The sequence below is a fragment of the Odocoileus virginianus genome, chromosome 28 (genome assembly GCF_023699985.2).
Source record: "Odocoileus virginianus isolate 20LAN1187 ecotype Illinois chromosome 28, Ovbor_1.2, whole genome shotgun sequence".
Lineage (NCBI taxonomy): Eukaryota > Metazoa > Chordata > Mammalia > Artiodactyla > Cervidae > Odocoileus > Odocoileus virginianus.
This window is the reverse complement of record NC_069701.1, coordinates 5,035,452-5,047,717: the sequence shown is the minus strand read 5'-3', so window position 1 is coordinate 5,047,717 and position 12,266 is coordinate 5,035,452. Positions and strand designations below refer to the sequence as shown.

General features: G+C 37.7%; 2 protein-coding genes across 2 annotated transcripts in view; one reads left to right on the top strand and one right to left on the bottom strand.

Annotated features, from left to right (window-relative positions):
* Positions 1 to 12,266, bottom strand: part of NOX4 (NADPH oxidase 4) — a 177,373-nt gene that overhangs the window by 8,592 nt on the left and 156,515 nt on the right. The window lies entirely within an intron of this gene.
* The window catches only part of TYR (tyrosinase), a 163,154-nt gene that overhangs the window by 147,372 nt on the left and 3,516 nt on the right, over positions 1 to 12,266 (top strand). The gene's annotated exons all lie outside the window — the stretch shown is intronic.

Sequence of the window (12,266 nt, the reverse complement as noted above, 5' to 3'; positions counted from 1 at the left end):
CAGGAGACAAATTATACATATTCCTAACAAATAGAATAAATACATTCCATGAAATGACTACTATTTCACATTGATTCCCTTCAAAGTTTGTTGATTTGTATTGAATTCTTCCTAGGATATCAAAATGACTAACAATTCTAATCACAGCTTGGATAAATATTGTATGTATTCATTATCTGAGAATAATTGTTGCTGAACAGAAAGAATCCATTTAAATGGGTACCTAAATTTATAATAAATACTGAAAACAGAGGTTTATTGAAAACTTTTAACCTTGAAAAATGAAACAAAGAACCACAAAATAAATTTCTACTTGCACCCACGATGGAGTAATAGGGACTAGATTTTCCCTCTTGCACTTAAAAAATAGGACAAAACAAAGAACATATAAAACTATTATTTCCAGATACTGGCCAATAGGCAGCACAGAACTGTTCATCCCTAAGAAAAATGAAAAAAATAAGGTGAGCCCCAAAATTGTTTCTACTTGTTGCCTGAAGGTGATTTAAAAGATGAAAGGGGGTGGAAGGGGGGGAGCTCAAGAGGGAGAGGATGTATACATAATTATGACTGATTCGCACTGATGTACAGCAGAGACCACCACAACATTGTAAATCAATTATCCTTCAATTATAAAGAAAATTTAAAAATAATGTAACAAACGATTAAAAAAAGAAGCTGAAGCTCATAAGAGGGAAACTCATGCAGAGGCTGGTGGTCTTACTGAGTTAAAGACAAGGGAATGGAGTTCATGAAGACTAAAGCAGCTCTACGGAAAGTGCTGCTGCTAAGTCTCTTCAGTCGTGTTCGACTCTATGCCACCCCATAGACAGCAGCCCATCAGGCTCCCCCGTCCCTGGGATTCTCCAGGCAAGAAGATTGGAGTGGGTTGCCATTCCCTTCTCCAATGCATGAAAGTGAAAAACGAAAGTGAAGTCGCTCAGTCATGTCCGACTCTTAGCGACCCCATGGACTGCAGCCTACCGGGCTCCTCCGTCCATGGGATTTTCCAGGCAAGAGTACTGAAGTGGGGTGCCATTGCCTTCTCCAATACAGAAAGTGAGAAAGTATCAAAAGAAAGAAGCTCTGGAGATCTGCAGGGAAGTAGCTTCAAGTCTTTGGCTGAGTGCTAATCTTGTGAACCTGGGTAAAGAACTACCAGGAAGAAGGCCAAAAAATTCTGAGTTTATACAAGGTTATCAACAATTCATATTACCACAAGCTAAAACGGAAATACCTACATGTAATATATTGGCAATGGATAGGAAACTTTAAAAGGTATTACCTTATTTGCAAAGTGTAGGCAGGATTTGCTAAAATTAGCCTTAGACTGGGCTTCTCTGGTGGCTCAGAGGGTAAACCGTCTGCCTGCAATGCGGGAGACCAGGGTTTGATCCCTGGGTCAGGAGGATGCCCCGGAGAAGGAAATGGCAACCTACTGCAGTGTTCTTGCCTGGAGAATCCCATGGATGGAGAAGCCTGGTAGGCTACAGTCCACCGGGTCGCAAAGAGTCGGACATGACTGAGGGACCTCACTTACTCACCTTACATTTAGCCTTAGACTGCAGGGTGTTCTGGATTCATACTGTGTGTGCAGGTGTGCTCAGCTGCATCCAACTCTTTGCAACCCAAAAGACTGTAGTCCATCATGCTCCTCTGTCCACTGGATTTACCAGGCAATAGTACTGGAGTGGGTTGCCATTTCCTCCTTCCTGACATTACTAACATAGCTTAAAAGCAAGCTCTGGAAAGATCAAACTAAACCCAAGTAACGAAAGTGTTTGCCATAAACAAGTGCAACAGTATTGGAAAGAATAAATAAATGTTGGCATTAGACATCTAAAAGTACAAAATTGTTGTCGTTGAGTCACTCAGTTGTGTCCTGCTCTTTGTGACCCCCATTAACTGCAGCACACCAGGCTTCCATGTTCTTCACTATCTCACAGAGTTTGTTCAAACTCATGTCCATTGAGTCAGTCAGACATCAAACCATCTCATCCACTGTTGTCCCCTTCTCCTCTTTGCCTCAATCTTTCCTAGTATCAGGGTCTTTTCCAGTGAGCTGGCTGCTTGCATCATGTGGCCCAAGTTTTGGAGCTTCTTCAGCAACAGTCCTTCCAATGACTATTCAGGGTTGGTTTCCTTTACGACTGAGTGGTTTGATCTCCTTGCTAGTCAAGGGACTCTCAAGAGTCTTCTCCAGCACCACAGTTTGAAAGCATAAATCCTTCGGTGCTCAGCCTTTTTTTATTGTTCAGATCTCACATCCATACATGACTACTGGAAAAAACATAGCTTTGACTCTATGGACCTTTGCAGGCAAAGTAATGTCTCTGCTTTTTAATACACTGTTTAGGTTTGCCATTGCTTTTCTTCTAAGGAGCAAGCATCTTTTAATTTCTTGACTGCAGTCACCATCTGTGGTGATTCTGAAGCCCAAGAAAATAAAATCTGTCATTGTCTAGTTTTCCCCCACCTATTTGCCATGAAGTGAGGGACTGGAGGCCATGATCTCCATTTTTTGAATGTTGAGTATTAAGCCAGCTCTTTCACTCTCCTCTTCCACACTCATGAAGAAGTTCTCTAGTTCCTCTTTGCTTTCTGCCATTAAAGTGATATCATCTGCATATCTGAGGTTGTTGATATCCCTCCCTGCAATCCTGATTCCAATTTGTGAGTCATTCAGCCCAAATCAAAAAATTACCAGGAATGTATATAGCAAAAAATGATGAATTGTAACTAAAAGTGTTAGGGGTTGAATCTTGCCCCCTCCCCCAAATTCACAGGTTGAAACTCTAACCCTCAGTACCCCAGAATGTGGCTATATTGGGACATAGGGCCTTTAAAGACATAATTAAGCTAGAATGATGTTATTAGGTCAAAGTTATTGCAATCTGACTGGGGTCCTTATGAGAGAAGGCATTAAAGATACACTAGAGATGCACATACACAGATAAAAGAATGACCATGTGAAGAGACAGCAAGACGGTGGTCCTCTGCAAGGTAAGGAGGGTCTCAGAGGAAATCCACCCTTGTTTTTGTTGCTCAGTTATGTCTGACTCTTTGCGACTCCATGTATTGCAGCACGCCAGGCCTCCCTGTTGCTCACCATCTCCTGGAGCCTGCCCAAACTCATGTCCATTGAGTCAATGATGCCATTCAACCATATCATCCTCTGTCATTCCCTTCTCCTTCTGCCTTCAATCTTTCCCAGCATCAGGGTCTTTTCCAATGAGTCAACTCTTCGCATCAGGAGGCTAAAGTATTGAAGCTTCAACTTCAGCATCAGTCCTTCCAATGAATATTCAGGATTGATTTCCTTTACAATTGACTGGTTTGATCTCCTTGCAGTCCAAGGGACTCTCAAGAGTCTTCTCCAACACCATAGTCCCAAAAGCATCAATTCTTTGGTGTTCAGTCTTCTTTATGGTCTAACTCTCACATCCATACGCGACTACTGGAAAAACCATAGCTTTGACTATACGGACCTTTGTTGGCAAAGCAATGTCTCTGCTTTTTAATACACTATGTTTCTCATAGCCTTTCTTCCAAGGAGCAAGTGTCTTTTAATTTCTTGTCTGCAGTCACCACCTGCAGTGATTTTGGAGCTCAAGAAAATAAAGTCTGTCACTGTTTCCTGCTATCACCTTAAATTTCAGTCCCCAGAATGGTGAGAAAGTAAACTTATTTAATCCATCAACCCTGTGGAATTTTATTATGGAAGGCCTAGCAAACTAATAAAGAAGAAAAGATCAGTCAAAAATGACAGAAATGGTGGAATTACCAGATATGGTCATAGAAACAGTGATGAGAAACATGCTTCATATGTTTAAGGTTAAGCATCAGCTTGATGAGAAAGGAAAAATATTTTTTAAAGGTCTAAATGGAAATACTAAAGATTAAATGTAAATTTAAAATGATAAATATACTATGGGTTAATTAATGGGTTAACAGAAGAATATGCACTGAAGAAGAAAAGATAAGCAAACTTATAGAGAAGCAGAATCTATCTAAATGGAAGCACAGAAAGAGCAAAAATTGGGCAGAGAAGTAAATGGAGCCTCAAGGTCAAAAGGGACAATACCAGGCAATCTTTCACATACGTAATCATAGTTTCAAGTAAGACAGAAAGGAAAGAAAAAATGAAGAAATAATTGCCAAAAGTTTTGCAAATTTGATAAAACAAACAAATCCAAGATCTAATGAACCCTAAGGAGGATATCCACACACACACATGCACATACATATAACATTAGAGGCTACAAACGAAACTGAAAATCAGTTACAAAGAGAACAGCACAAAAGCAGCTGGCAGGGGTAGGGGTGGAGACACATTTACAAATAATAAGTAGGAGATGAAGGATAGACTTCTTGTCACAAACTGTGTAAGTCAGAGGCAATGAAGTGAAATCTTCAAAGTGCTGAAAGATCAAATAAGGTCAACTACTCTATCTCAAGCAAATTCTATACCAAACAAAAATACTGTAATTTTCAAAATTAAAGATAGAATACAAACTTTTCTAACAGAAGGTGAGGGAATTTATCCCCAGTGAACTAGCCCTTTAAGGTATATAAATGGAATTCATCAGAAATCAGAGAGAAATGTAAATCTATAGCAGAAAGTAACACAACATTGTAAATCAACTACACTCCAATAAAAATAAATTAAAAAACTGAATTATAATCAAAAACTATTGTAGGTATGACATTTTAGAGTAAATATATTATGAAGTAAAGCAATTTGCATGTAACTAGAAAAAAAAGAAATGTAAATCTACCCAAAGCTATGAAGGACACCATAAATGGTGAATCTGTAAATAAGTATACTGAATAGTTTGTCTAATTTTTAATATCTTTAAAATATAATTGATATTTAAAACAAAAGTAGTAATAAATTATGGCGTTTATAGTATATGTAGAAGAAAGATGAATAAGAACAAAAGCCAAAGAGATGTAGGGGATGGAAGTACATGAAGTAGGATAATATTCTTTGAAATACACTGTGATAAGCTAATGCTATACAATATAAAGCTACAGAAATGCTTCTCCAATCTCAACTTCATTAGCATCACCTAAGATATTTCACAGACCACAGATAGCAAGGCCCTATTCCTAGATGCTCTGATTCAGTAGATCTTGGATAGAGCTCTAAGAATTTGTTTTTCCAACAAGTTTCCAAGTTATGTTAGTTCAAGGATTGCACTTTGGGAAAAAATTCGTTAAGAAAGTAACTAAAGTCAAACAGAGAAGTAAGGCTAGTGTGCCACTACAGGAGAAAAAATATGGAATCATAAAAAAGTAATACATTGAAAAGAAAGTAAAGAAAGAAGGAAAGAACAAATGAGATAAATAGAAAGCAAAGGTAAACTGTTGGAAAGTGAAAGTTGCTCAGTCATGTCCCATGCTTTGCAACCCCATGGGCTATACAGTCCATGGAATTCTCCAGGCCAGAATACTGGAGTGGGTAGCCATTCCCTTCTCCAGGGATCTTATAAACCCAGGAATTGAAGCTGGTTCTCCTGCATTACAGGCAGATTCTTTATCAGCTGAGCTACCTGTGAAGCCCTGACTGTAATTCAATTCATGGAAGCCAGAATACTCAAAGAGGAAAAGACAGTCTCTTCAATACACAGTGTTTGGAAGACTGGATATTCACATGTAAAAGAATGGAATTGCACCCTATCTTATATTACCCCAAAAATTAATTCTCAAGAAATCAAAGACTAGACTCCAGGACCTTCAGTTCAGTCACTCAGTCGTGTCTGACTCTGCAACCCCATGGACTGCAGCATGCCAGGCCTCCCTGTCCATCACCAACTCCCGGAGCCTGCTCAAACTCATGTCCATTGTGTCGGTGATGCCATCCAAGCATCTCATCCTCTGTCGTCCCCTTCTCCTCTTGCCTTTAATCTTTCCCAGCATCAGGGTCTTTTTCAATGAGTCAGCTCTTTGTATCAGGTGGCCAAAGTATTGGAGTTTCAGCTTCAGCATCAGTCCTTCCAATGAATATTCAGGACTGATTTCCTTTAGGATTGACAGGTTGGATCTCCTTGCAGTCCAAGGGACTCTCAAGAGTCTTCTCCAATACCACAGTTCAAAAATATCAATTCTTTGGTGCTCAACTTTCTTTATAGTCCAACTCTCACATCCATACATGACTACTGGAAAAACCATAGCTTTGACTAGATGGACCTTTGTTGGTAAGGTGATGTCTCTGTTTTTTAATGTGCTGTTTAGGTTGATCATAGCTTTTCTTTCAAGGAGCAAGTGTCCTTTAATTTCATGGCTGCAATCACCATCTGCAGTGATTCTGGAGCCCCCAAAAATAAACTTTGTCACTGTTTCCATTGTTTCCCCATCTATTTGCCATGAAGTGATGGGACTGGATGCCATGATCTTAGTTTTCTGAATGCTGAGTTTTAAGCCAACATTTTCACTCTCCTCTTTCACTTTCATCAAGACCTTAAACCATTACATGTTTGAAGGAACACAGGGGAAAAACTCATTGACAGGGGTATTGGCAATAATTTCTGACACCAAATAATTTCTGGTGAAACTGACAACAAAATACAAGCAACAAAACCAAAAATAAACAAGTGGGATTACATCAAATTGAAAAGCTTCTGCATATAGTAAAACAAATGACCAACAAAATGAAAAGGCAAGGTAGGGAATGGGAGACATATTTGCAAGCTACATATCTGAAATATATAAAATATAGAAGAAATTAATATAATTTACTATAATAAATAATAATAATCATAATCCAAGAAGAGGAAATGCTTTCAGCTTTTCACCACTGAGTAAGATATTAGCTGCAGGCTAATAATATAGGGTTAGAATGTTGAATTATGTTCCCTCTTTATCCACTTTTTGGAGATTTTATCTTTTGAAGAGTTGTTGAATTATACTAAATTCACTGAATGATGTTGAATTTTGTCAAAAGGTTTTTCTGCATCTATTGAGATGATCATATGATTTTTATTCTTCAATTTTCTAATGTAGTATCACATTGGTTTATGATATACCAACCATACAAGATATAAAGTTATTGAACCATCCTTGTATCCCTCAGATAAATTCCACTTTGTGATGGGGCATACTCCTTTTAATGTATTGCTGAATTTGGTTTGTGGTTTTCAGAAAACTGTCCAGTTACATGTAAAAAGAATGAAATTAGAGCCACTTCTCAAACCACACACAAAAATAATCTCAGATGAAAGACCTAAATATAAGACTGGAAACCATAAAACTTCTAGAAAAAATAAGCAGTACATTCTTTGACATAAATCACAGTAATATGTTTTTGGATCTGTATCCTAAGGCAAAGGAAACAAAAGTAAAAATAAATGGGGCCATATACTAACAAACACATGAAAAGATGCTCAACTTCACTCATTATCAGAGAAATGCAAATCAAAACCACAATGAGGTACCATCTCACATTGGTCAGAATGGCTGCTATCAAAAAGTCTACAAACAATAAATGCTGGAGAGGGCATAGAGAAAAGGGAACCCTCTTATGCTGTTGGTGGGAATGCAAACTAGTACAGCCACTATGGAGAACAGTGTGAAGATTCCTTAAAAACTGGAAATAGAATTGCCATGCGACCCAGCAATCCCACTCCTGGGCATACACACTGAGGAAACCAGAACTGAAAGAGACATGTGTACCCCAATGTTCATCGCAGCACTGTTTATAATAGCCAGGACATGGAAGCAACCTAGATGCCCATCAGCAGACAAATGGATAAGAAAACTGTGGTACATACACACAATGGAATATTACTCAGCTATTAAAAAGAGTTCATTTGAATCAGTTCTAATGAGGTAGATGAAGCTGGAGCCTATTACACAGAGTGAAGTAAGTCAGAAAGAAAAACATCAAATACAGTATATTAACGCATATATATGAAATCTAGAAAAATGGTAACGATGATGCTATATGTGAGACTGCAAAAGAGACACAGAGATAAAGAACAGACTTTTGGACTCTGTGGCAGAAGGCGAGGGTAGGATGATTTGAGAGAATAGCATTGAAACACGTGTATTACCATATGTGAAACAGATCACCAGGCCAGGTTCCATGCATGAGACAAGCAGGGCTGGTGCACTGGGATGACCCTGAGGGATGGGATGGGGGAGAGGTGGGGAGAGGGTTTGGGATGGGGGGACACACGTACACCAATGGCTGATTCATGTCAATGTATGGTGAAAACAACTACAATATTGTAAAGTAATTAGCCTCAAATCAAAACAAATTAATTGATTAAAAAAATAAATGGGGCCATATAAAGTTAAATACTTCTGCACAGCAAAGGATACTATTGACAAAATGAAAAGACAGCCTACTGCATGGGAGAAAATAATTGCAAATGATGTGACTGATAAAAGGTCAATATTTAAAATATATTAACAGCTCATAAAATGTCAAAAAACAAATAACACAACTAAAAAATAGGTAGAAGAACTGGATAGACATTTTTACAAAGGCAAATGTTGGCCTGGATGTGGAGAAAAGCAAATCTTTGTACACTTCTGAGAATGTAAATTGATATAACCCATATGGAAAATCAAATGGAGGTTTCTCAAAAAAATTAAAAATAAAACTGTCATATGATACAACAGTCCCTCTACTGTCTATATATTCATGGAAAATGAAATCACTTGTATTGAAGTGTTATCTGCATCCCTATGTTTATGGCAGTATTATCTAGAATAGTCAAGACACGGAAACAGCCTTAGTGTCCATAGATGGATGAATGGACAAAGAAAAACGTGATGTGATGTGATATACAAACACACACTGAAATAAAATCCAGCTATAAAAAACAAGAAAGTCTTACTATTTGCAACACTATGGATGAAACTTGAGGGCATCATGATGAGTAAAATAACTCAGACAAAGAAAGACAAACACTGTATGATCTCACTCATCTGCGGAATCTAAAAACCCCAAACTGACAGAAAGCAGGTTGGAGGTTGCCAGAGGCAGGTGGGGGAGGTTGGGGCTGAGTGAAGATGGACAAAGGGTTACAAACTTATCGCTACAAGAGGAGTAAGCTCTAGATGTAATGGACAGCATGGTGACTATAGTTAGTAATACTATACTGTATGTTTGAAAGTTAGGAAGATAGATCTTAAAAGTTCTCGCCACACAAACACAAACTTATGTGAGGTGATATGTTAACTAACTTTATTTGGGTAGTCATTTTGCAACAGATAGATATCTAATTGTTACACTGTACACAACTGTATGTCAGTTATTTCTCAATAAAGCTGGACAAATGAACAATATTTTAATCCAGAGCCAGAATTACCGAGCCCACATGTCGAACTGACCGAAGCCTGAGCGTGCTAGAGCCCATGCTTGCAACAGGAGAAGCCACCGTAAAGAAAAACCCATACACAACAACCAGAGAAAAGCCCATGCAGTGGAAGACCCAGCACAGCCAAAAATAAACAAACAAGTGCAAATTTTAAAAATAAATAAATAACCAGTGGGACAGAATGAAATCACATGAAAAATTTAGAAACATTTTGATGTATGTAAAGATAAAAATAAAACACATCAAAATTTGTGGTATGTAGCTAAAGTGATGTTTAGAGGGAAATTCATAGTACTAAACATTTTTATTATAAAAAGACAAAGATCTAAAATCAGTGAGCTATGGTTCCATCTTAAAGTGACTAGTAAAAGAAGAGCTAATTAAATCCAAAGGAGCAGAAGAAAATAAGAAAAAAAAAAGTATGAAAATAAATTCTTACACTTGATAAAATGTAGGTTACTATTAAAACCAGGGCTAGACACAATAGATTACTTAAAATGAATAAAACTGTACTACTGAAAAAAATATAATCATCAAAAAAACAGTAATAGTATATTTGTCATTAAGATGAAAAGGGAATGAGACATTTTGTTTCATTTTTGAGACAGTATCTTTTGTATACAGAGACATCTATTTCTGCTTTATTGACTATGCCAAAGCCTTCGACTGTGTGGATCACAATAAACTGTGGAAAATTCTGAAAGAGATGGGAATACCAGACCACCTGACCTGCTTCATGAGAAACCTGTATGTAGGTCAGAAAGCAACAGTTAGAACTGGACATGGAACAACAGACTGGTTCCAAATAGGAAAAGGAGTATGTCAAGGCTGTATACTGTCACCACGCCTACTTAACTTATATGCAGAGTACATCATGAGAAACGCTGAGCTAGAAAAAGCACAAGCTGGAATCAAGATTGCTGGGAGAAATATCAATAACCTCAGATATGCAGATGAAACCACCCTTATGGCAGAAAGTGAAGAGGAACCAAAAAGCCTCTTGAAAGTTGGCCTGTGAAGAAAGCTGAATGCCGAAAAATTGATGCTTTTGAACTGTGGTGTTGGAGAAGACCCTTGAGAGTTCCCTGGACTGCAAGGAGAGCCAACCAGTCCATCCTGAAGGAGATCAGTCCTGGGTGTTCATTGGAAGGACTGATGCTGAGGCTGAAACTCCAGTACTTTGGCCACCTCATGCTAAGGGTTGACTCATTGGAAAAGACCCCCATGCTGGGAGGGATTGGGGGCAGAAGGAGAAGAGGGTGACAGAGGATGAGATGGCTGGATGGCATCACCAACTCGATGGACATGAGTTTGAGTAAACTCTGGGAGTTGGTGGTGGACAGGGAGGCCTGCTGTGTTGCGATTCATGGGGTTGCAAAGAGTCGGGCACGACAGAGCGACTGAACTGAACTGTTTTTATACAATTTGTATACAGTCTCTATCAACACTGCATTATGACGAGAAGATACCATTTGCTTTCTTGGCTTTCATAGGCAAATGTAGATTCACATTCTCAAATTTTGCAGATATCCTAAAGGCATATCTTGAATACTTCACAATAAAACATTATTTCTAAAGCACCATATATGATTAAAAAAAAATTTTTGTCATCCAATTGTTAAGTAGTTTAACTCTAGGAGATCTTTATGTTATTTGAAGAGTTTTCCCATGTCACTTTCACTAACAATGACATCCTACAACTTTTCAAGATCTACAATCTATCTTTTTAATTCATTTGCACAAATTTTCATTAGGTTACAGCAGTCCAACAACCATCTAGAGATTTACCTACAAAAACTTTGTAGAGATGGGTAGAGACAAACTTAGGTGCCAGAAGACAATGTTGTTTGGGGACAGATGTTGGCAACTAGTTCCATAAATGTTCAACATATTTGTGAATATTTTCCTATCATACCAACAGTTGTTTTTCCATGCATTATTAAAGTGTAAGATCTCATTTAATGAAAGTTTATTCACTCCTAGAGATTATTCACTCCTTGTATTATAGATTCAGAAGGTTTGAGTGACATGACTCAGGGACACAGGAGCAAATGTCAGAGAACAAACCTAGGTACACTTAATTTGTTTTGTTTTCAAAATATCATTAAGTAGTAAAATACAGATATGTCTAAGACATTTCATCCAATCACAGAAGAGTTTTCTCTACTCCAAAGGTTACATAAAGTTAATTATTTATCTCCCCCTTTGCGTGATGTGTACATGCAACTAAGTTATGACATATATTTTTATTATAAATGATAGGAAACTGAATCTCATGTGTAATAAATTATTTTAAAAAGACATACAAGGAAGTAACCACTCTCAAACATTTGTGAAAATTTCTATGACTCTCTTCTGTATTTTTACTTCTTTATATTCTCTCAGGAATTTAAGTCTATGAAGTTAACCAAAATTTTACATCTAAAATGGAGACTTCTATTTAAATAGTGCCTTTTCCCAGTTAATGAACCCTTAAGATATTGATCCATTCTTATTCTAGTAATGCTACATAAAAATCTTTCAAAAAATAATGCATTTTAGGTGCCTGCCCCAAGCAAAAACACAAAGTGAAAGTGTTGTACTAATACAAAATGTCAACAGTGGTACAATACAATGGTACACACTTGCTCTTCTTAAATCAGCTTTGTTTTTTTAAGAAAATGAACAAACAACCGAACAAACACAAAATCCCTCACAATATGAACAGTGAAACAAAGCAGAACTCTGGAGAACTAACCAAAGAAACCAAAAATCCCACTGTAATTTCTTGCTGAGCACCGAAGAATTGCTGCTTTTGAACTGTGGTGTTGGAGAAGACTCTTGAGAGTCCCTTGGACAGGCTGAGAATCCCAACCTGTCAATACTAAAGGAAATCAGTCCTGAATATTCACTGGAAGGACTGATGCTGAAGCTGAAACTCCAGTACTTTGGCCACCT